This window comes from Eulemur rufifrons, chromosome 9 (genome assembly GCF_041146395.1).
Source record: "Eulemur rufifrons isolate Redbay chromosome 9, OSU_ERuf_1, whole genome shotgun sequence".
Classification (NCBI taxonomy): Eukaryota; Metazoa; Chordata; class Mammalia; order Primates; family Lemuridae; genus Eulemur; species Eulemur rufifrons.
Window position 1 is genome coordinate 12030133 of NC_090991.1, and position 25057 is coordinate 12055189.

General features: G+C 45.9%; 1 long non-coding RNA gene across 1 annotated transcript in view; it reads left to right on the forward strand.

Annotated features, from left to right (window-relative positions):
* LOC138391930 (uncharacterized) overlaps window positions 1–7863 on the forward strand; it is a 57142-nt gene extending 49279 nt beyond the window's left edge. Inside the window, exon 3 of the long non-coding RNA XR_011234886.1 lies at window positions 7734–7863. This is a non-coding gene — a long non-coding RNA (uncharacterized lncRNA). The remainder of the gene's footprint in view (window positions 1–7733) is intronic.
* The last annotated feature ends 17194 nt before the right edge of the window (window positions 7864–25057 follow it).

Sequence of the window (25057 nt, forward strand, 5' to 3'; positions counted from 1 at the left end):
CAGTTGCAAGACGCCCACCTCCTTCAGCACCTACAGGCCACCGTGCAGACTGGAAACTCGGAATGGAAGCTAGCAACTCTCCCCAAAGCACGCTGCTGCCCACATAATCACAGCTGCTGCACTTACTCTGTCCTGTGTGCTTCTCAGACATCACCTCCTTTAAGTAGCTTCACATCAATCTTTAAAGAGTAATGGTATTTTGTATTTTCCATCCGGAAACCTCAGAGAGGTTGACTAACTTACCTGAGACCACACAGCTCATAACTGGGATGGCCAAGATGGAATCCAGTTTTGATGGTTTCCAGAATGGTTTGACCATTTTGTTACTCTGAATCTTAAAGCCATCCTTCTCCTTCCAATGAAACATCCAAGCCTTGGAGTTATGTTTCCAAAGACCAATCATCCAGAAGGGGAAGGGACAGTTTAGTTGATTATCTAGACATATTGTCTACACACTACTGAGCATCTGGGTATTTTCACATATCCAAATATTTCGCTGTCATTTTCCACACTAGACCCAGATTTTCTCCAGTGGACCTGAAAGCTCTTTGAAGGGCCAGGCCATTTCTTTTCCTTCCCTTCCTCCTGTTTCCCCCACCCCCTTCCCTGCACAAGTGTATGGGAAGATAAGTGGAGGAAGGAGCGTCTGAGAGAGCCGTGGGGATGGTGTGAATATTGAGGACACAGCTGAGAGGGTGAGCGGTTGACCTCTGTGAGTGGTTGTTTCCTCTTGCTTTCAAGTGTCCTGTTTGGTCTTTCCAGCAGGACTGTGGGTGGCTTGAGGGTGGGGTCATGGCTCTGTGTCCCTGCTGGGGACGCTCTGTGTGGGAGGTGCTCTTGGCTGAGGCGGCCGTCCCCTCCTACCATCCCTCGTGAGGCCATGCCTGGGGGGACCTGTGACTGGAACATACATGCTTTTCTTCTTCCAGGTCCCACTTGGGGAGCAGCCCTTGTTGCCAAAGTGGGGAGGCCAGGCTGAAGGTCCCACACACCCACAGCTCTCCCTTCTGGAATCTCGCTACCCCCACCCGGGTCAGTGTCAGGCAGGCGAGTCCAGGACTCCCCTGCTTCAGGGCCACGGCCTCCCTGCCTTCAACCGCAGAGGAGCTGTCTCTCTAATTGTCCCTATTTCCCCCAAACACTACCTTTACCAGCAACTCCCATCTTCTTCCTTCTTCCACCCCATTTATGAGCCCTCAGAGTCCTCCACTGGGCTTAGGAAAAGCCAAACCAGAAAGGCACACAGGTCTGCCTGCTGTTCCCCCGACACATACCTCCCTGAGGTCCCACATCCAGAGCTGGCTTCCTGCTAGAATGGGAAGGAAAGTGGAAAATACAGGAAGGAAAGGATCAAAGCCTCACAATATTGTGCAGCCATGTATGTGTAAATACATGCATATGTGAGTGTGAGTGTGAAGAGTGTGGGTATGTGCACAGGTCTGCATGTGCCTATGCATGTGAGTATTTGCATGCTTTGTGTGTGCATATGAAGGTGATGTGTCCACAGGCAAAGGCCCCAGCCTAACTCTGACCTGTGGTCATTTCTTGTGTGTCCTTGAATTCTTTCTTCCTCTTACTCTTCTGCACCAGGCTCAGAGGAAAGCCTGGGCACCAGCCTTCACTCTCTCTGTCTCACCCCACACCCCAACACATCAGCAGGTCCCATGGGCTTTATCTTCAAAATAGATCCACATTCTAACCAATTCCCACCACCCCAGTCTGAGCTGCCATGACCTCTTTCCTGGATTATTGAACAGTCTCCTAACTGGACTCTCTGTATTCTAGGTCTTCCTTTAGTTTATGCCCAACACAGCAGCAGAAGTGAGCCTCAGGTTAGACTCTAAGCCAGATCCTGTCACCCCTCTGATCAGCACTCCACTGGCTCCTTACTCACTCAGAGCAGAAGCCAAAGTCCTTTCGATAACCTCAAAGGACACTCCCAGTCTGGGCCCATCTCCTCCTGTGTGCTGCCTTCTGCACACTGCTCCAACCACCCTGGCCTCCTGGCTGCTGCCTGGTCATGCCAGCCCCATGCCTGCCTCAGGGCCTTTGCACTTGCTGCTCCCTCTGCCTACAATGCTTGTCCCTCACCCCCTCACTCTCCTTTAGGTTTTGTTCAAATGTCACCTTTGCAGAGTGGTCCTTCCTCTCTATCCTGCCTTATAGTGCTTTGTCTCCACCCCACCCCCCGTATTTATTAACCCCTTGATTTAATTTTCTCTATCACACTTATCATGACTTTACATTTTACTTATTTATTCTGTTTTTTGCCTGTTGTGACTAGAATATGAGCCCCAGAAAGGAAGAGCTTTGGACTGTTCTTTACTGCTCAAGCCCTCCCCCCACTATATATTTTTTGAGTGTCCCACTGTACGTTTGAATATTGTTTTTACCCCTTTCTCCATTTAACATCACATCAGAATTTTCATACTTCCTAGTAGTCTTTATAACTGTCATTTACACAGCATGTGGCCTCTTAATAAATATTTGGTGAACGAATGAGTGAATGAGAGATGGGATTGTGGGAGGATGAGCTGACATGTGCGTGTGAAGTCCTTGGCACGGTGTCCAGCCGGCTGAGATCATTTGATATGTGCTAGCTATCGCCATCGCCATCGCCATAGCTAAGACTGCACCAAGTCTTTGGGCAGACACGTAGCAGACTTACTTGCCGCAGCCTCCCACTCCCAGCACACACCCCCGGCTCTTGCTCAGCCTCCTCCTGCTGGGTTCCTGTTCTTTTGCAGTTGAGTTTCAGGCCCCAGCGTGGGAATTTGCATTTCCCATTGTGTGTTTCTCCTTGCTGTGAGCAGCCTTTCATCTCAGCTCTGAGGCCCTTTTGAATCCGGATTCTGTTTCGCTTCTTTGTGTTTCAGCACACACAAAGCTCTGCAAAGATCCAGCTTCCTCATTTGATCTTATAACACTCCTCATTTTGCAGAAGAAGAAACTGAAGCTGAGGGAAGTTAACTTAATTTCCTCACTCATTCTTTCATTTAGCAGGTAGCTCTGGAGCACAGGGCTTGGTGGGAAGAACACCAGAGAAAGGGTCCAGCAGCAACACAGGACGTGATGCCCTGCAGACACTGACCTGTGGGGAGTGTTTCTCCCGGGGGCTCTCTTGCTCCGATCTAAGCAGTCCTTCAGGGAGACATGGGACTTTGCTTCAGAGCCATGGCCCAGCTTGGGCCAAAGGGTTCTCCCTGCATCCTCACTTTCTGGCCAATGCCAGGGAGATGCTTGTCCCATAATCCTTTGCGTGGAGCCCATGAGGGGGCAACACCCCACCAGACTGCACGCTCCACAGAGGCAGGGACCTCTCTGTCTTGTCCAAACCGCACAGCCCAGTGCATGCTCCAGAGTGGGTGCTCCATTAATGTTTCTTGATTTAATGATGGAATGCCTATCATAGAAGAGAAAGCTTCCAAATGACGTTGGGAACCAGGGGAATTATGATGGAAGGCCCATGGCCTGGGCAGAGCCTCCCCACAGCACCCAGCTCCTTAGTCTCTGGGTGCTACATCTCCCACCACGTACACCGCAGGCCCCACATTGCCTCCCCTTCCTGCCTAGCCTCAGAGCTCTGGGGCATTCTCAAGGTGACTTTAAAGTGAGCTGTGTACATACTAAGGCCAAGGCCTCAGAACTCTTCAGGAAAAAGAGCTTTTGACATAAGGGGTTTGAGTGCTACAGAATGGTTGTTCCAGTTACAAAGCCCAGGCCTGAAATATTTTAGGACTGGACTCTAGACCCAGCGTGGCCCCAACTCACTCTGTAACTGTGGGTCTACCCTCCCATCTACAGAATAAGGAAATTATTTAGGTCTTCCTAAAGCTCTGACCCCTACAGCTGTATGAATCAACCCATCTCCTGGAGCAACCTATCTCCACAGTCCCAGGACTGGCTGGAGCCCAGGGGTCTTCCCTATGGCACCTTAAAGCCATATCAGACAGTTCTGCTGGGGACCATGGAACTCCAGGCTCCCAGGAAGCTGTTTTTCCTGCCAATAGAAAGCCCCGATGGTGATGGCTCATTGCCTGGACCCCGGGGAAGGTTTATTCTTCCATAACCATTGCGTAATCCCACACTTGTTCAAGGTTGCTTTTATTAAAATGGTTTTCCCTTCTTTATTTCAATTCTTTGCATTTTAAAAAGCGTATTATTTTAAAGCAATTATGGATTCACAAGAAGTTGCAAAGAAAAGTGCCAGGCACACTTCACTTCTACTTCCTTAATGTTAGCATCTTGCGTAACGTTAGCTCGATATCAACACCATGAAGATGCGTGTGATAATTTTCTCATCTTTTAGAGCAGAAGTAGGCAAATGAAACCCCATGGGACAGATTCGACTTGCCACCTGTTCTTCTTCTTTTTTTTTTTTCAAACCACCTGGTTTTGTAAATAGTTCTCTATTGGAGCACAGTCATATGCATTTGTGTATTGTCTATGACTGCTTTCATGTTACCACCGCAGAAGTTGAGTAATTGTGACAGAGACCGTATGGCCTCCAAAGCCTACCATATTTACTGTCTAGCTCTTTATAGAAAAGGTTTGGCGACCCCTATTTTAGAGCAAGACACCAAGACATCTAAGAAGCAAGGATTAAATTTTATTTGTAAAATGATAAGAACAACTATTAGGAGATGAGAATAGACTTTATGTACTTTCCAGTTCTCAAGAAGGCAACATAAACTCAAAACCAGTAAGACAACCTATGTAGAAAAAAAATGAGCAACAGAAAGCATCAAAGCAACACAAATAGGGACACAATAAATTCAAATGTATCTACTATTCAGATAAAACAAAGGACACAAAATTAGGTTTTAAAATAAACAATCATGTTTGTTTAAAAAAACAAATTGATCTACAAGTTGTACCTAAGAATTGGATTAAAAATGAAGTGATGCCAAGATGAAGAGTTAGAGGAAGGGACTTGTGATTAAATGACTAGACATTATCTTATCTTCCTCCAGGGACCTACCAAAATGATGGTAAAAGAAAAAGAAGTATAATTAAAGTATAACTGGGTGATGTCCGAGAGAGGGAGTGAAGGCCCACCAGTGGAGAGGAGACTTCGACACATTTCTTTCAGGTGGCAGAGTGGTGGTTACCAATGCTGGGTAGACGAGGCCGCAGGGTAGAGTTAGAGTGGAGGTGGATGCAGGTGAAGAAGATGCCTATTGCCTTCCAGAACCCAGAGAGACTAGAGACTCTGAAGCCCTAGGTAAACTGAGTGAGAGAACAAACTGGAAACGGGGACTATTTGAGTATGTGTGCAATCTCCTTCCCCCTTTCCTGCCGCAGAATGCCTGGCAGCCATTGGTGTTCTTTTAAAAATATGTGGAAAGATCGCAGAGAAAAGACCACCTCCTCTTTCTACCATTTAGGGGATCTCCAAGGTTGTGGCCATCGCCCCCCGCCATCACCCTGAAGCCACACCCGTAAGTGGACAAGCCCTGCCCATGTGTTCATAGCTTCTCACGACTTTCAATTTCCTCATTCTTGAAAAAACAGTTCCGCAAAGCATTACCAAACATTCGAGGGAAACCTCTGTATTATTATCTGCTGCACAGTAATATAGCCCCCAAAGTCGGTGGCTCAGAACAACAATCACTTGTTAGCTCACAGTTTCTGCGGGCCAGGTATTTGGGAGCAGCTTCACTGGGTGGTTCTGACTCAAGGTCTCTCACGAGGTCAAGTCTGGAGGCAGAAGGTTCCATGTGCAGCATGGCTCACTCACATGACTGTCAGCAAGAGGGCTCAGATCCTTGCTGGCTGTTGGCGGGAGGCTTCAGTTCCTCACCACGTGGACCTCTCTACGGGGCTGCTTGATTGTCCTCAGGACATGGCAGCTGGATTCCCCCAGATCGAGTGATCCAGGAGAGAGACAAAGGAGGAAGCCTTTCATAGCTCGGTCTTTGATATTGCGCACCGCCATTTCCACTTTCTTCTATTCGTTAGAAATAAGTCACTAAGTCCAGCCCACGCTCTGGGGAGGGGAATTAGGCTTCACCTCTTGAAGGGAGGAGCATCAAAGAATTTGTGAACATATTTTGAAACTACCACAGCCTCCAACAAAAAGAAGAGATAAAAAAATCTAAAAATAATTTTTAAAGTAAACTGAAGTAATACAGGCAGCAAAAGGGAATAAAAAAGTTTAACAGGTGTCCTCAGAGGTCATTTGAGATTTTACATCCATTAAGCAAACCACAAAGTGTATACCGTGGAAAATAAGAGAACCAGAAAGAGATCTTGGAAATTAAAATGTGATTGCTGATTTTTCTTCCCCCCCCCACTTGCTTTTCTAAAACATTTATTTTATTTTTTTTTTATTGAGGTGAAATTCATATAACAAAATTAACCAAATCAATATATCCATTCAGGGGCATTTAGTACATTCACAATGTTGTACAACATCACGTCTCTCTAGTTCCAAAACATTTTCATTACTCCAGAGGAGACCCTGTACCCACTGAACAGTTACCCCCACCCTCTTCCCCAGCTTCTGGCAACTCCCAGTCTTCTTTCTGTCTCTACGGATTTGCCTGCTCTGGACATTTCATATAGATGCCATCACACAACATGCGAGCTTTTGTGTCTGGCGTCTCTCACTTAGCATAAGGTTTTTAATTATCAGTTTCTGTATTTCAAATTAGTAAAAGGATTGGAGACTGAATCAGAAGAAATCTCCAAGAAAGGAGAACATAAAGGAAAAGTGAGGAAAATATAAGAGAATAGCAATACCAAGAGATCAACCCAGGGAGTCCGATACCAACGGAAGTTCTAAAATGAGCAGAGAACACACATAGGAGAAGCTTATGAAAGAGAGACTATAAGAAAATTCTCTAGAAATGAGGGACACAAGTACCCAAAGGACCAGCATAATAAATGGCAGAAGACCCACATTCACACAAGCTATTGTGACATTTCAAGTCACGAGGAGTTGAGGGGAGATATTAATGGTTTCCAGAGGGCAGAGGGAAGCAAAGACCAACAAAGCAAAGATGTAGGAGAATCAGAATATGTAAGTTTTTTCTCATGCATGATCTTTAGAACCTAACCCTTGTGTAAGTTGTGACTCCATTGTCTAATTCCTGTGATCTGACTTCAATACAATAAATGTTAAAAGCAAAATCAAGACAATAGCATCTCTCACAAACCAATGATGTAGAAACTAAAGAAAAATTCTCTCGCAAATAACTCCTAGGTCAAAGAATAAATTAAACCCCAAATGGAAGAATGTCTGGAAGATAAGAACATACGAGAATTAAAATACTATATATTGATGCTCAGAAATATAGCTTGGAGGAAAATTTTACTCTTAAAAGGCTTTAAAAAACCAAACAAATATAACTGGTGTGTTGAAAATCAGGACTCACTTAATTAGAAAACAGCTTTATTGACTGTCCCTTTAGTCTGCCTGATTAGGCTATTCATCCCTTGACACCCAGTGAATACAGGAGCATACTCATTGCTCTTCCCATAACTCTAGGATAGTAAAAAATTTTATATAATCACTGTAAAGCACAAACATCAAGTAACTAAGAGTGTTTCTGACACCTCCCTTCCTACTCCCACCCCCAATTCATTTTGGTTTGAAGCTGAAGGAGACGAGGGGAGGAAACAGGGTACCAAAAACTCTTTCTTGACTAGAACTGTTCTAAGGTGGCTTCACATGCTTTGTGTCTGGAGTATGGTCAAAGTTAACTCTGTCTTTCATTTTTTTTAAACAGGTGGGGTCTTGCTTTGTTACCCAGGCTGGAGTGCAGTGGTGTCATCATAGCTCCCTGCAGCCTTGAACTCCTGGGTTCAAGCCATCCTCCTTCCTCAGCCTTCTGAGTAGCAGGGACTACAGGCATTTTCCACCACACTCAGCTATTATTATTATTGTTGTTGTTGTTATTTTGTAGAGACAGGGTTCCGCTATGTTGCCCAGGCTGGTCTTGAACCCCTGTCTCAAGCAATCCTCCTGCCTTCCAAAGTGCTGGTACTATAGGTGTGAGCCATCCTGCCCAGCCAAAGTTAACTCTTTCTTATGAGCACTTGCCTAGTTTCTAAAGCAATTTCTCCACGGGGACCCTCAGCTGCAAGTGTTGTTTCTTGGGCACAGCACCCCCTGCCTGGCCTCCTGAGGCACCCCTCAGCTTTGGCTCCCATGGGATGGGTATGCTCTGACTTTCTAGGGGCGGCCCTCTGCTCTGCTGCCAGGGGCTGCTTTAGCCTTCTCAGGGCCGGGCCAGGCACCAGTTCTCTGTGTCCCCGACTGCAGAGAACCCACAAACTCTCCTCTAATTTTTCTACTAGCTTGGGGTCAGGAAATTGCATTGTCCATGCCTGCCTTTGAAGCGGAGTCTGACTTAAAGCAGAGCTCTCTCCAAATAAATGCTCGTCCAAAATGTATTCTATCAATATATCTCATCACTTAATCCTGTTGTATTCTTGTCATGGCCACTCACCTAACCAGTCCCTCACCTCCTCTTTTAAATGTTCTGCATGGTGCTCCATCTCCCTTCTCACTTTGTGCCTGGTAACTAGAATATCTTGCTTACTCAGTAAACCCTGCAATTTAGGAGCATGTTACACCAGAAAGAATTAAAACAAATGAATTAAGCATCTGATTCAAAAAGCTGAGAAAGATCAATGAAGCAATTGTAAGGAAATTGAACAAAAAGGCATTAATGAATTAGAAAATAAAAATGGTAGAGCTGATAAATAAATCCAAGAGTTCATTTTTTCAAGATAGATGAACTCAAGTAGTTTATGTGGGGGAAACACAATAAAATTGATAAATCATTGAGAGACAGCTCTAATGTACTGCATTAGAAACAAACAAGAGAAAATACTACAGATCCAAAAGAAATTAAATAAAAAAGAAAGATTTAGCAAAAACTGTTAAAGTAAATTTGAAAAGATAAGTGAAATACATATTTCCTAGAAGTTGTAAATGATCAAAATTGACATCATAAGAGATGGAAAACCTAAACAGACTAAAAACAATGGAAGACGTCGAGAAAGTTATAAAAATGCAACCTCTCCACAAAAGCACCAGATCCAGATGGTCTCAAAGGTAAATTCTTTCGGAAGTTCAAGTAACAGATGATTCTGATACTATTTAAACCCTTCTAGAGCCTAGAGAAATAAGGATGTCTTCCAAATTCCTTTTATAAAACCAGCATACCAGAAACTGACAAAGTTAGCACAAAAAAGAAAACTTCAGACCAATCTCATAACCACCATAAGAACCAATTTAAATGAAACGATGGCGGAAATTTCCACAGCATATTAAAAAAAATAAAAGGCCACATTCAAGTGGGATTCTTCCCCCAATTCAAAGGCCTTTCAAAATTATAAAAGCTATTAATGTCATATATTATATTAATGTATCAAAGGGAAAAACACCAGAGGATCAACTCAATAGGTGCCAAAAAGGAATTTTAACTAGATTCAATATTCACTATTCATTTAAAACAAACCAATTAACTAACCCGGCATAATGGCAATAGACGGTGTACTTCCCAGTGTCACCCATTCCTCCCCCATTGTCAGTAGCCAGGGGTTTGGGTTGAACTGCCCCTAACCCCTGCTTTAAGTGGGGGTTTCTGACAGCCCCAAGTTGGTTAGTGTAATACCACGGCCACAGTGAATAGCTAACGATGGACAATGGCTCCGCAAGATATTTTCTTGACCAGTGATTGGTTCAGATATGAATAAAGAGTCCTAGGATGCTCCAATCAGAGTAACCATCAGGACTTTTCTTTTTTCTTCAAAGCTTTGAGGAAGAGCAGCTTTCTTCTCTTCTGGGTCGGATGGTATGTAAATGTCAGGTCTGGAACAGGGCAGCTCTTTTTTTTTTTTTTTTGCTAAAAGGAAACCAACTGGACAACAGAAGAGGACAGAAGGTCAAAGCATCACAGGGAGTAGAAACCGGAGCCCTGGCCAAGCTGTGCCTGAAGCTTAACTACCACTGGGGTATTTTTACACAAGCTAATAAATTTTCTTTATTGTGTGAGCCAATTTGAGTTGGTTTTCTATTACTTGCAACTGAAAACATACTGATTCAGGCTGATATTTTCTTAGCATAATTTAAAAAGTTTAGCTCAACTCAAAACAATGGTGGAAGACTAGAAGCATGCTGATCAAATTCAGGGCATGCAAGATGAGCACAGCACCTGCAAAGGATGGTCTGGGAAAAACCCTGGTTTTCTGGAGTATGAGGTCACAGAGTGATGGAATAAAGGTGACATTGAAATGGCCTGATAACCCCAGGGACTCCAAAATGAGGAGATCAGAGAAGATAGATGCCCTAAGGTGATTCGCTCAAAATCAGCTCAAGGGTCAGGGGATCCAGCTACTTTCCCTGAGACCCGTGGTTTTCAGCTCTGGGTGATTTTCCCTCCCAGGGGACGTTCGGGAATGTCTGCAGACATTTACGGTTGTCGCAACTTGGGGGAAGTGTTCTTGGCATCTAGTGGGTAGAGGCCAGGGATACTCCTCAGCTTCCTCTGATGTGCAGGACAGCCCCCCCCACAATAAGGAATTATCTGGCCCAAGACGTCAGTAATGCAGAGGTTGAGAAACCTTGCCTGTATCCTCTCAGTTTTGCTGGTTCATGGCCACAATTCCTTCTGTGGTCTCGTGGGTGACCTCACTGTAGTTTACATTGTTCTCACGGCACCCATCAATGAGATTAGATGAGAGACAAAAATGTTGAAAAGGACGAGGCCAAGTATCATGATCGAAAATGATGTCACTGTGTACTTGCTGATTCTAAGAGAGCCAATTGACGAACTGTTAAAAAAAGAGAGAGAGAATTCAGTAAGGTGGTGGATTCCAACATTAATATTCAAGACTAATAGTTTTGCTCTATGCTAAAAATAGCCCGTTAGAAAATATTATGGAAAATATTGAGAAGCAGACAACATTTGGGTATCAATTTAGCCAGAGCAGTTCATTACCTCTGTGAAGAAGACTTTTAACTTCTATTAGAGACATACAGAGGCTGCTTCAAATGAGAAGCTGGACCTTGCTGTTGGACAGTGATATCCCGCCTCACAGAGATGGGCATGGTCTCAAAATTAGCTGATCAATTCCAGGTGATATTTCACAGATTTTTTTTTGGCGGGGGGAATCTGATGAAATAAAACCAAAGTTTATCTGGACAAAAGCTTGTAAAAATAACTCTGAAAATTCTGAGGAAAAAAAAAAAAACCCTACTGAAATGGGTCCAGCCTGACTAGATACTAAAACATCTAAAACTCAGCATTAAAGCAGTTTGATGCTGAAGAAAAAGTACGCAGGTCATGAAAACAATAGAGAATCCAGAAATAAACCCAAGTACATGGAAGAATTTCATTTACAGTAAAGGTAGAATTTCATGGGACAATTCTCTAGCCATCTGGAAAAAAGAAATCTTTGTCAGCCCTCATATTTGAAATTTATATTTCAAACAAAGGATTCATTTTCTGAATACATAAATAACTCATATTAATCAATAAGAAAAGAGACAATCAATGAAAAGATGACTACAACGTTGGAACAGCCGTCTCGCAGATGAGGCTATTCAAGTGGTCGATAAGCCTTGGAAAAGGAGCTCGGCCTTGTTAGTTAGGGAAATGCAAATTAAAACCACAGGTAGGTACCTTTACACATCCACCAGAATGGCTAAAACTTAAGAGGCTGACAATATAAAGTGTTGACAAAGATGTGGAGCAACTGAATCTCTTCTACTCTGGTGGGAGCGTAAATTTGTACAACTACTCTGGAAAATGGAAAGCTACTTTCCGAACTACTTGGAACACGAAATTTAAACAAAATGCACACACTGTGACACAGAAAGTCCACTCCTAGATGTATAGCGAACTTAACTCAAATGTCTGCCAACAGTGCTATGGATAAATTATTTTTTTATATTCAGGCAATGGAATATACAGCAATAGAGATGAACTCCAGTTACACAAGACAAGCGTAATGTTGAGCAAAAGAATACATCCTGAGTGGCTGCATTTACAGAACGTCAAAGCACCAATATATGGTGACAGATGTCAGGTTACCTTTGGGGAAAAGGAGGGGGTCATGCCTGGGAAGAAGTGTGGGGTGGGAGGGATGTAGGGTTGTTGGCAATGTTCTGTTTCCTGGTGTGGGTGTGTCCCCTTTGTGAAATACATAATTCATTATATATCTGGGTGCTTTTCTGTATGGATGCTATTCACCGATAAAAAGGTTGAAAAGAACTACAGAGACATGAAACTATAGTAAACAAGTGAATGAAAGATTCTGTACCATGTCGAAGGCCATTTTCACGGTGTCTGTGACTCCTCGTCTCCCCATCCGTACACAGAGTGAGTAATGCCAACCTCAAGTAGTTTCCATGAAAATTAAATGAGACCGTGGAGATGGAAGTGTTGTGTAATCTGTGAAGGTTGTTGTTATAATTTTTACCATTACCTCCGTTCCAGCTGCCGAGTAGTGCACATGAAGAATTATTAGGATGCACAGCCCAATGCCTGCATGCCCTCTTGTTCAGTTGCTTTATGGAGAATTCTCTCTTTATTATTTCAATCTGCCCAGCTTTCCTTTCTTCACCACCTCCACCGCCCCACTCCCAAGATTAATTCTTCCCTTAAACAGTGGGAGATGGATGGCCTTCGTGTTCCTTCAGCTGATTAAAATCATTTCCTCTCTGTGGAGAGTCCATTCATGTGGAACCGGTGCTTCTGAATGCCAGCCTTAGAATCTAGCCTCACGTGCCGGAATCACAGCCTGTGATGTCTAAACATCCCTGTTCCTCCCTGGCAGCATTTCACAGACTCCACAGTGCCCCTGCCAGAGCCCTGACTGCTCCGTATGTGGGCACAGGTGGCCGATCGCCAGCCGGGCTCCTCTGAATGCTGTGGCTATGGCTGTATCCACACGTCCTGCTGGCTTTGGCAGGCATTAATAAACAGTCATCGTGACAACAGCTACCGTTGTCTCAGGGGTCCTGGCCACAGGCTGGTGGCAGTAGATAACACAGTTCCCATTCTACAGGTGTGGAAACCTAACTGAGGTTCAGTGGCAGGAAGTGAATAAACCAAAGTCACAGAGTCACAAATTGCAGAGATAGGATTTGAACTTCAATTTGTCTGACTCCAGAGCCCATGCTGGTTCATTTATTCAATCAATATTTATTGGCCGGGCGTGGTGGCTCACGCCTGTAATCCTAGCACTCTGGGAGGCCGAGGCGGGTGGATCGCTCGAGGTCAGGAGTTCGAGACCAGCCTGAGCAAGAGTGAGACCCTGTCTCTACTAAAAATAGAAAGAAATTATATGGACAACTAAAATATATATATACAAAAAATTAGCCGGGCATGGTGGTGCATGCCTGTAGTCCCAGCTACTCGGGAGGCTGAGGCAGTAGGATCGCTTAAGCCCAGGAGTTTGAGGTTGCTGTGAGCTAGACTGACGCCACGGCACTCACTCTAGCCCGGGCAACAGAGTGAGACTCTGTCTCAAAAAAAAAAAAAAAAAAATATTTATTAAGTGACTGCCATGCACCAGTCACCTATATACATCGGTGAAGCTCACATTCTGTCAGAGGAGATCAACAACAGATAAACATAATAAATGAACACACCATGTAGTACACTAGGATGCCAAGTGCTTTGGGGAAAAAAGGAGTTGATCAGAGTAAGGAGGCATCAGGAGTGCCCAGAGGTTTCAGGGCTGGGAGTATCTTGGCTTACAGGTGCAGGTGGTCTGGGGAGACTTGTGTGAAAAGGTGACACTTGAACAAACTCTCGAGGAAGGCAAGGGAGTCAGCACGTGCATGGCTGGGGAGGAGTGAGCCAGGCTGAAGGCAAACCCCGCACGTAGTCCCTACACGGGCAAGGCCTGGCGTGTCTAGGGAGTGGTGAGGAGGTTGGTGTGGCTGGCGCAGCATAAGGAGGGTCAGTGGTCAGAGCAAGGTCAGAGCCATGCACGAGGGCCAGGGCCTGTAGACCTCACAGACCATTGTAAAGACCTTGGCTTTCTCTCTGAGTGAAACAGGGGTTGCAGGAGGATGGGAGCAGGGTGTATACAGGCTGACCGATGTTCTGAACACTGGGCTGAGACTATGGCGCAGTGACGGTGGAGGCAGGGAGACGGGAGTGGGGCAGGGAAAGAGGTGGTAGGGGCTGCAGGGACAGTGAGGAGGGTGAGAAATGGCTGCTTTTGGCTGTATTTCCCAGGCAGAGCCCATGGATTTGCTGGGGTAAGTGTGGGGTGTAAGAGAAAAAGGGAAACGAGAGTGACTGCTGGTGACTGGACAGGGCCCCTGGAGGGCTGGTGTCACCATCCGTGGAGATGGGGAGGGGTGTGGCAGGAGCCAGTCTGGGATCTGCTGGGGTGACAGGACCCTCAGGCCCCTGAGCAGAGATGTCAGGGAGGCAGCTGGATGCAGGCACCTAGAATCTGGGAGAAGTCTGGTGTGAAACCTTGTCTGTTCTCTGTAGATAAAAGGGGAGCAGCAAATTCAGGTGCCACTTAGGATCCTGAGGGAGCCTGGAGCTGTGGCCCTCGAGGAGAGCCTGAGTGTCCCAACAGCCCTCAGCTGAGTCTGACACAGTCACGCCAAACCTGGCTGGGGGCCGGGATCACTCACCGGGTACCTGTTATTCCTGCAGGTGCCAGGCCTACTGTGGAACGCCCACCTCTCTGATAGCCACAGCAAGTGAAATGGACACGGCTCTTCTTGTCATCAGCCTGCTTTCACTCTAATCCTGTTTCTGTTCCACTCCCAATCTGGCTTTGGAACCCAACTATGGTTGCAGCCTGCCTTCTGGAGTCCCTGCACTGGGTCCCTTGGTCACCTCTTGGGCCTCTGGGAGAGGCACTCCTGGAAACCAACTTGACTGTCACTTGACCCAACTGCAGTTGGACCAAGGAGAAAGGTGTTTCCTCCCTGTCCTGCACTCTGGGATGATTTGAGCCACTCTGGGATGGTCGGCTCAGTGACAGACACTGGGGTGGGAAAGTCTAGTCCATGAAGGTCCAGGTCAGCCAGCCCGGCCCGCCAGAGATGGTCAGGACACTGCACGTGGCCAGTGGGACTCGAGAGAGACTGATAGGCATCTGTATCCAACTCTCCCTGGCAGAGAGAAAGGGAGGAAGTTAGCTCCCTGTTCAGAGTGGCTCAGGGTCAGGGTGGGCAGAGGCTGGAGGAGTCGGGGGAATTATAAATGGTGACCAAGTCTGGAGGAGAAGCATGTCCAGAACAGTGTTCACGAAGGTGGTCTGAAGGGTTCTCTGTGACCAGGGCATCTCTGGGAACATGGGGGTCCCAGATGTATTGGTTTACAGGGTATATTTTTGATACCTTCAATGAATTAATTCAGATGTTTTACGCAAGGAGGGACTTAACCCAGTGTTGCTGCTGTGCTCGACCTCTGCTCACGGTAGAGGCATGTGCAGGCTGGCAGTCGGTGACCCCATCGTTCGCAGGACCAAGGGGCGGGGCCACCAGCCCACCTGCCCCTCCGCGTCCTCCCTCCCTCCCTCCTTGGGCAGAATGAATTTGACGCGTATTCTGTGGCCGCCGTCTGCGCAAGGCTGTGGTGTTCTGTCATTTACACATGTCGTTCTAATTAAAAAGCGAATTATACTCGAAAAAAAACAAAAAAGTGAAATGGACACGGCTCTTCTTGTCGTGAGACAGGACTGTGCATGGAAGCCCGTGGATTCTGGCCACAGCCAGGGTCTGCCCTCCTCTGTCAGATGGGCTGTTCTTACTCTAATTGCAAATATAAACAAATATCTATGGCAGCTATAAGATGGGAGCTAATAAGGGGACAGAGTGGGGTTGTTGTCTTGCACTCTGGCATATGGGATGTGGGACAAGGACTTCTGGGTTTTTAAAATGTTTATGCCTGTCCTCTCCCCTGCAAGGAATGGGCTTCACAGGACTGTTCACATCCTCATCCAGGCCTGTGGGGGCAGAAGCAGGTTTGGGGAGTCAGATGGGCAGACACAGTATTCTGTCCATGACCAGGATCAGGGCTCAACTGTACCCCGGGTCAGATGTCAATCAAAAGTCAGGAATGGGAACAGGGTCCCAGCCCAGTCCATGAGTGGTCAGTCTTGTTAGGTTCATCTAGATGTTCCCCAAGCGCCCGGTTCCCAGTGGTAAGAGTGGGTTCTGGTACCGAGTCGAGCCAATGACGGCATGATCACAAACACAGAGCAATTTCATACAAACGGTTTATCACATAAAAGAAAGAATGAAAGTAAAGAAGGAAGCTACACAAAGTGAAAATACGTTCCAGAGAGAGAGGGACGGGTCAGTCTCCATGAATGGAGAAAGACACTGAAGTGGGATTCCATATTGAGAAAAATCATGGCAGAGTGGGTTTTCTGCCCCTGCAAGGAAGACAGGCAGCTCCCTCCAGGGAAGTTTGGGGAGAGGGGTAGGGAGCAGGCTTCTTGGGTCTCTGGAGGGCAGTGGCAACCTTTGCTCAAAGCAGCCCGATCACTGCCCCACGGGGCAGCGGTGCCCAGCACCGTTAAACGCTGGTATGGCAGTGGGCTCCTGGGAACAATGACTGGGGCCGAGGGACAGTTCGGGCTCATGCCAGGGTCCAATGTGCCCACCTCTGCAGAATAAACACAGGAGGGCCCCTCTTCCTGCTCTTCCCTCTCCCTCTTGGCATCACTGTGCCCGTGGCTGGGGAGGGGTCATGGGCTGCTCTCTCCATGACCCAGGGGTGGATGGGAGCAGGCAATTATACCCTTTTGTAATACAAATTGGACTACAGGAGGGTCCTGCTCTCAGGAACTCCTCATTGCTGTCCCCTGCCTCAATGTGGCCTCCTTCTGTTCCCAAGTTTCCATGCCCCTGTCCTTTCTGAAACCCATGCCTCCTTTCACCTAGAGACCCCACCTTGCTGTGCTGCACCCCCCTCCCTGTGGGCAGGAGAAAGGAGGGGACCCGGACCTTTCACGCGTGTGGCAGGAATCCAGGCCCTTGTTACTCCCTTTGCCACTGACTAGCAGCTCCTGTCAGGGCCTGACAAATGAATGTGGGCACCTCGGGTGACAGAGATGGATGGGGCTCCCTGCGCACGGTCCCCCCACACACTGCCGGTCTATGTATTCCTCCCCTTGGGATCAGGCTAATCAGATGGCCATTTATGGAGCCATTACTCAGTCATTTAGTTGTGCTGGGAGGGGGAATGTGAGGTGTCACCAATAAGACAGTTAGGACCCTTCCCTAGTGCCTGCCATGGGAGAGGGGGTGTGCAGTGGACAGATGAGTCCCATTAGGTGGTGATGATGACCACATCCCTCCCATTGGCTCCAATCAGATTGGAGGTGCACCTGTTCCTCCCCAGGGCAGGGCCTGGGCTGACACCACTCACAGCCAACCCTGCCGTGGTTAGACGAGAAGCCAGACCTCACGTGTGGTCCGTTTGGGCTTTCTGGGCTCCGGTGCACCAGCCACGGAGACCAAGAACCCGGATGCTCTCTTGGCAGCCTGCTGCCTTTGTTTCAAACTAGAGATCTGAGTAAGGCGCAGCGTTTGGTATGCAGACAACTCCCTGGAAAGAGATTCTTTTACGTTTGTGCAGTAATATATTCTCTGTCCCGGGGCCTGTTATTGTACAATAAAACAAGAAGGCTGGGAATCAATATAGAAATGTGAAAAAATGCTCTGAATCATTTTCATAACCAGCAAATGTGGTTTTCAGCAGAGAAGCATTTTCTTTTCTATCCTGAAATGGTCGGAGGAATTCTCAGGCCTGGGCACTGAGACTGAAGCTCTTCGCTGCTCTGTAAATATTACCCAGAGGAGAGGCCACAACACAGGGGGCTGCGACGAAGGGAACTTGGCTGTAATAATCACAGCACGCACTTTGCAGTGTCTATCACAGCTGGCTCCGTGCTGGGCACTTTCGTATTTGAAGGTAACCTGTTTGGACACATCCAAACTGGGTTTATCTGCTCCAGCCCCTTCATCATGTAGGAATTCCCTCTGCAGCATCCCCAACAGATGGGCCTAGAGGCTTTCTTTGAACACTTGCAGTAAGAACAACTCCCTAACTCTAACAGCTCGTGCTGTTTTCTCTTAATAGCTCTAAGTATTAAAAAATGCTTCAGACTTCTGGTCTCCATGTTGGAGTGAGCACGTGCTGAAATCTCCCTGCTGTGCTTCAATCACATGCAAATAATACAAATATAGATGCCATACAAGTGCAAGTATAATTTTATTGTGTTTTTGGTAGGATTAATCATATTAAAAAACAAAGGAATAATTTATGTAGACTAAAAATGAAATAGAGATACTGGTGTTCTGGGGCTGAAACTGTGAGGTCCTCAGTCTACTGACACTGTGGGCCAGGAATTCACTCTCAAGGAAACAAGGAAATGCGACATCTAGTCAAGGAAAAAAAACAGTCAATAGAAACTTACCCTGAGATAGCCCAGATCATAGATTAAGCTGCCTTTAAAGCAGCTTTGTAAATATATTCAAAGGCCTAAAGGAAAATACAGTTCTTAATGAATAAACAGGGAATTTCAGCAGAGAAATGGAAACTAAAAAGAATCAAATGGCAATTCTAGAATTGAAAATTATAATTGAAATAAAAAATACACTGTATGGGCTTCATAGCAGATTAGAGGGTACAGAAGAATGAATGAGTGAATTTGAAGACAGATCACTAGAAATAATTCAATAGGAAGAAAGCCGGCAAGAAAAGATTGAAGAAAAATGATCAGAGCCTCAGAAATTCACGGGACAGTATCAAATAGCCTAATGTACATGTAATAAAAGTCCTAGAAGGAAAATTTAAGCATCATATAAATGTGTATATGTGATCACAACATAACATATAAAAATTATAAAAATATAGGTCATAATAAAGAATGACAATAGATCAGAAATATGTAAAGAAATAAATCATTGAAAATTCTCAAAATTTAATAAAATAAATATAGACTTACAGTTCCAAAGTTTCAGAGACTCTCAAGAATTTATATCTACAATAGTCAAACTGCTAAAAACAAAATATAGAGAAAAATCTTGAAAAGAGCCAGAGAAAAAAGACATATTATACATAAGATAACAATGGTAAGAATTACCACTGACTTCTTAGGACCAGTGGAGGCCAAAAGACAAAGAAGTAACATCTTTGAAGTGATTAACGAGGGAAAAAAATGTGTTAACTAGGTAATTTTACTGTCTGTATACAGTAAAAACATCCTTCAAAATGGAAGGTGAAATAGAGTCACTTTCAGACAAATGAAAGCTTGAGAGAATGAGCTGGCAGCAGACCTGCACAGCAAGAACTGCCAAAGGATGTTCTCCAGGCTAAAAAAAAATGATACCTGATGGAAACTTGCATCCCCAGCAAGCAAAGACGACAACTCTGTTTTTCTCTCATAATTTATAAAAAAGCCAATTGACTGTTTAAACCCAAAACTAATATTATAAGCTATGATTTAAAACGTATGTAAAAAGCAAAAGATATGACAACAAGAGCAGGAAGAATGGAGGGTGTTAGTATAATAATATAATTACATTGTTATAAGGTTATTATATTTGTAAAGTGAGAAATAGGAAAGGGAACTACGAAATATCTGTGGGAAGTGTATAGAATTGACTAAGGATGCATATTATAAGCTTTAGAGTACACTAAGACATATAATAACAAGAGATACAGTTAAAAATTCAATAGAGAATACCAAATAAAATATTAATAAATATTTGATTAACCTGAAAGAAGACAATGAAGGGGCAATTGAAGAACAAGGAACAAAGAGAACAAAGGAAAAACAGATGATAGACTTAAATCCAATGATATCAATAATTACACTAAATATAAATAGAGAGGAAGATTGTAGGATATAACATCAAATTTTAAAAATCTATTTTATTTCTCCATACTGGCACAAACAATTGGAAAATGAAATTTTAAAAATACCATTTCAATAGAGTCAATGAAGAAAAAGTACTTAGGAATAAATTTAGCAAAATACGTACAAGGCCTGAACAATTATTTAAAGATGATTTAAATAAATGGAGAGTTATACCATATTTGTAGATAGGAAAATCCAATTTTATTAAGGTGTTCATTCTCTCCAAATCTGTGGATTCAATGCAATCTTAAGGATCTATCTAGACTACCTACAACAATTTTGAGACTCCCAATCTGAATTATCAGATATAATGACCTGGCTATCTGAATACCTGACAGTTTACCAACCACAGTCACATATGGTCACAGACACAAACATGACCATGGAACACATGGACATTACAGTCACACATTCATCCATGCAAACACACAGATATGTGTATCTACAACTTGCTCACATGGGCACATGGAGAGCCACACACATACACGTGCACACACAGAAAGACACAGGTGCACGTGTACACACATGTTCACATGGACACATATGTTCATAGACCTCCCCTCTCCCACATTTGGTGAGCACACAGATACACACAGAGATGCTCAGTTGTCACACACTTTCGACCATGCGGAGGCATGTGGAGGGAGAGGCACACACTCAAACATGAGGAACCGGTGTGCAAAGAGGTTCCACCCGGAGAAGGCAGAGGAAAGAGGAAGGGTGTGTCCTGCCATGGGTGGGCAGGGGCAGGGGTCCTGGAAGAGGGACTGAGGGCAGGCGAGGCATCTGTGGCAGAGCCAGGGAAGCCAGTGCAGGTGGTGCCCATCTCAGAGAGTGGGGTCTGAGGAATTCCCAGGGTGGGCAGGCCTTGGCTGTGGGTCCCGGGGGCAGAACCAGAGGCTTCTGTGCATTTCTGCTTATAGATCCTCCACCAGCCACTCCCAGAAAGCAGGGGTGGGCAGGAGATGGCAGGAGCCTGGGGCTGGTGGCCGGGACTGGGCCTCGCTGACTGCCACTGAAAAGAAACCCTTAGTCGTAGGATCTGCATGAGAGTTTTCCAGTGGGTACATCTCCTGGGTGAATTGGTTGAGGGAGACCATCTTTTATCAATTCATCTTTAATGTAAACATGACCTCCAAACCAATGCCAGCCTTCCAATCACATGCTGGGGCAGAAAGGAGCAGTGAGTGTAGACAAGAGCACTGGACTGGGAATCAGAAGCCAGCATGTAGGGGCGTGAGAGAGGGCTCGGGCTGAGATGAGCAGCATCTTGGAGCCAGAAGGTCCAAGTTGGACATTTGACAGAAGGGGAGACTGAAGCCCCAAAACAGGGTGAGACCAGCTCTTTTGGTCACAGCGGCTCTGTTCATCTAAGAGAATCTCAGAGGAAGGCCAGGACATCTCATGGTCAAGGCTAGACCCAGACCTTCTCTTCCTGAGCTCCTGTAGCATCACCCTCCTGCTCCCTTCCTGTAAGGATGCCCAGCGGGACTGGACCAGCCATTCCCAAAGGGCTCCAGGCTGAGGCTGAGCCTGGGTCCATTAGCATTCAGCTCAACGGTGAACAAAATCAGGGCAGCAGGAAGAAAAACATGTTTCTCAACAGGACTGGGAGAAGAGGGCTGAGAATGAGGGGGATGCAGGTGTTGCTCCCAGCTGTTTGCCTGTGGGCAAAGCAGCCAATTGCACTGACAATAATAAGGCCATTAATGGAGAGGCCATTCTGAGCCAGCCACTTTGCATCCATGAGCTCCCTTCATCCTCAGAGTGGCCCAGCGTTGGATTGTATTGTCCCTGTTTTATAGATGAGGACGCTGGGGGCTCAGAGAGGTTAAATAACTTGCTCAAATTTACCCAGTTAGTAAGAGGCAGGGCCAGTGGTTTGAACCCAGGTGTATGTAAGATTCTTCGTAGAGTGAAGGCCACCCTACATGGGGATGGCCAGAAATCTGTCAGGGGAAGAGCCTTGAGAAACGAATCTAACTGGGTTCTATCAACCCTGGCAAGATGTTGCCACACGGGTAGTCTCCACTCAGAAGCTGCCCTGAGGCTGGGATAGGCGGGGGACAGTGAGGCCCAGAGACCCAGAGGGGCACTGGCTGTGAGCTGGACAGACAGACCTGTGTGGCACAAGCTCATTACATGGTGGGTCAGAAGCCAGGAACTCAGGGCAGTCAAAAGGTCATAGTGCACAGGACAGGAAGCAGGGACAGGCTAAAGCAGAGTCCCTTCAATTCGACACTATAGAGGAAGCAGCCCTGAGAACACACTTTGCTGGGTTCTTCACATGCCTCATACCTAACCCTCTCTCTAATCTTGCACCAACACCCTACAAGGGAGCTGTTTTCATCCTCATTCTACAGATGAGTCAGCTGAGGTTTGGAGAAGTTAAATTCTCTTGTCCTTAGTAACCTGGAGTCCAGATTCTCACTGTCCAGTCCTGTGTGCCTTCCCCAGCTGCTCATGGCTGGCTGTTTTGTGCCGAGAGCCTTTGTTTATGGGCTTCCCTGGGCCTATGAGAGCCAAGGCCTGCCAGCCTTGACATATTTCCATGGGATTTCCTCTGTGTTGGTCTCAGGGTTTTCCAAGTTCATTCCCCAGTCAAGGGGAAGTAGTGCTTTTCGTTCCCAGGCCCGGGGGTGGGGGGGGGGGGTTGGTGTTGCATTGGCAAGAGGGCTAGAGACATGGGATCTGGCCCCAGCTTTGCCTCAATCCAGCTGCGTGGCCTTGGGAAGCCATTTCTCACCTCTGCTCAAGGTTGCACCTGTACAGTGAGGGTTTGGCCTGGGAGACCTCTTTGGGTCTCTCACCCTGGACCAGGGGGCAGAAAACTTGTTCTGTAAAGGACCAGATGGGCAAATACTTTATGCTTTGCAGGCCTCATGGTCTCTGTTGCAATGACTCAATCCTGCCTTTGTAGTGCAAAAGCAGCCATAGACAAGAGGTAAACAAATGGGCATGGCTGTGTCTCAAAAAACTTTATTTACAAAAACAAGGGATAGTCTGGATTTTGCCCATGGGCCATACTTTGTGACCCTTTGCCCTGGATAATCTCAGATTTCTGGTTGCTGGAGACATAGATATACGTCACAGTCTAATAGGGGAGGCATGCTTGTGAACCAAAAATTACAATGCAGTGTGAAAAGTAGAAAAGGTAGAAAAAGTTTGAAGAGTGCACAAGGTACAGCAGCAATGCAGAGGGGATCTGGGGGACTTTGATGGTCAGGCCAAGTGTCAGTGGGTGACACCTGAGCCAGGTTTTGGCGGATGAGGCGAAGGATACTCCAGGCAGATGGACCAGCAATGAGCAAACACCTAGAGGCATGATAGTAGGTGGTGTCTTGGCAAAAGTTGTGGTATTTGATGGCTGAAGCATGAGGCAGAAATGAGATCAAGGAGGACCTTAACTGCTGTGCTAAGGAGCAGGAACTTTCTAGCAAGTAATTCTCAGTTATTTAACTCCTCTTCAATGACTAACATTTTTCTTGGAAAGAGTCCACCCCATAAATGCTAATCTCAGTAAGGGGTATTGGATATGTAATTTCTTCTAATTGTGTGGAAACACTGGTTGTTTCTTCTCTATGGAGGCTGAGGCCCTGGGGGCAGTAGTGGCAGCCCAGGCTCTAGGCCGAGGGGCCCAGGGTGGCTGATTTGCATCACAGTAGAGTCCTGGGCTCTGATTTCACACTCAGCCCCAGGCCAGAGAGATTCTGCCTGTGTCATCAATACACTCATCAAGAGATGCTTTGTCTTCCCCTGATCGGCCTAATTGCTCTCCTCATTTGGATGGCCCTGGAGTCATTTAGTAATGAAAATCACCATGCGCTAATATGGCATCAGGAGCTCACCTGCTAGTTGGCATTTGGAGCAGCGTGGAGAGGGGAAAAGGCTCTCTGCTTGTCATTACAGGTGCAGAGCCTCGCTGAGCTGTTCGTGTGCAATTACCATCCAACAGCCTGGAAATTACAGTCCGGTTACAGTGGCTGCTAACAAGGACTAATTGTACCACCACAGAGCTGCCCTGGACACTTAAAACAAATGGCCGCTGTGGGAACTTGGCGATGAGCAGAGAAAATCCCATCTATTCTTGGAACACAGGAAAAAGCTGCTAGGGGCTGGGCTGGGCTCAGCTGAGGGGTCCTGGGCATTAAAGCTTGGTTTCCCAATCAGTATAACCAAACTAGGATTTCATGAAGACATCCATCCATCCATCCATTCATCCATCTATCCATCCATCCTCCATCCATTCATCCTTCTTTCCATCTTCCCATTCATCCATCTATCCATCCATCTATCCTTCCACCATCCATCCATCCTCCATGCAACCATCCATCTATCCATCTGTCCATCCATCCTTCAACCATCCATCCATCCATCCTCTATCCAACTATCCATCTATCCATCCACCCATTCGGGCATTCATCTATTCAATTATTCATCCATCTATCATCATCCATCTATCTCTTTATCCATCCAGAAAACTCCTACCAAACTCTCACTTTGTTCGAGGTCGGTACTTGATGATGCAAGTCGGAGGTGAGTCAGGAGTGATCCTACATAAAAGAAAATGTAATAGATACTCAATAAATTTTTTGAATGAAGGAAAAAAATAATAAATATTTTTTCAGTGGAGGGGAGAAAATTGGAGAGACTCGGTTAAATGAGAGAGTGAAGAAAGAGTTACAGCTAGTGTGAGGAGAGAGAAGATATAAAGAGTTGTCCATCACAGTACACACTCCCTTGGGTGAAAGAGACAGGAAGCTGAAAGGGCTGGGCTGTATGTGCGCTCAGTGTTTGAGTGTGGCAAGTTCCTTCGTCTCTCTGAGTCCCAGTTTTCCTACCCATAAAATGGAAATGAAAATAGTTCCTACCTCATAAGGTTATCATGTGGATTACGTTAAATACTGCACATAAAGATCTTAGAACAATGTCTGGTATGTAGTGAGAACTTGGTGAAAGTCAGGATTTACTATAATTATGAGCTACCCTGTGCTGCCTTCCTGGACTCCCCAAGGAGTTTGATCCCCTACTATGGGCTCTGCCATCCTGCTTCCCACCCACTTTGGGCCTTGAAGGTTGAATGAGAGTCTACCCTGCCTAGAAAGTGAGAAAGACCCTCCCAGGAATTAGCAATGTGTAGATGCTGGTAACACAAGGGGAGCTTCAGGGTTTGGAGAATGTTAATTCC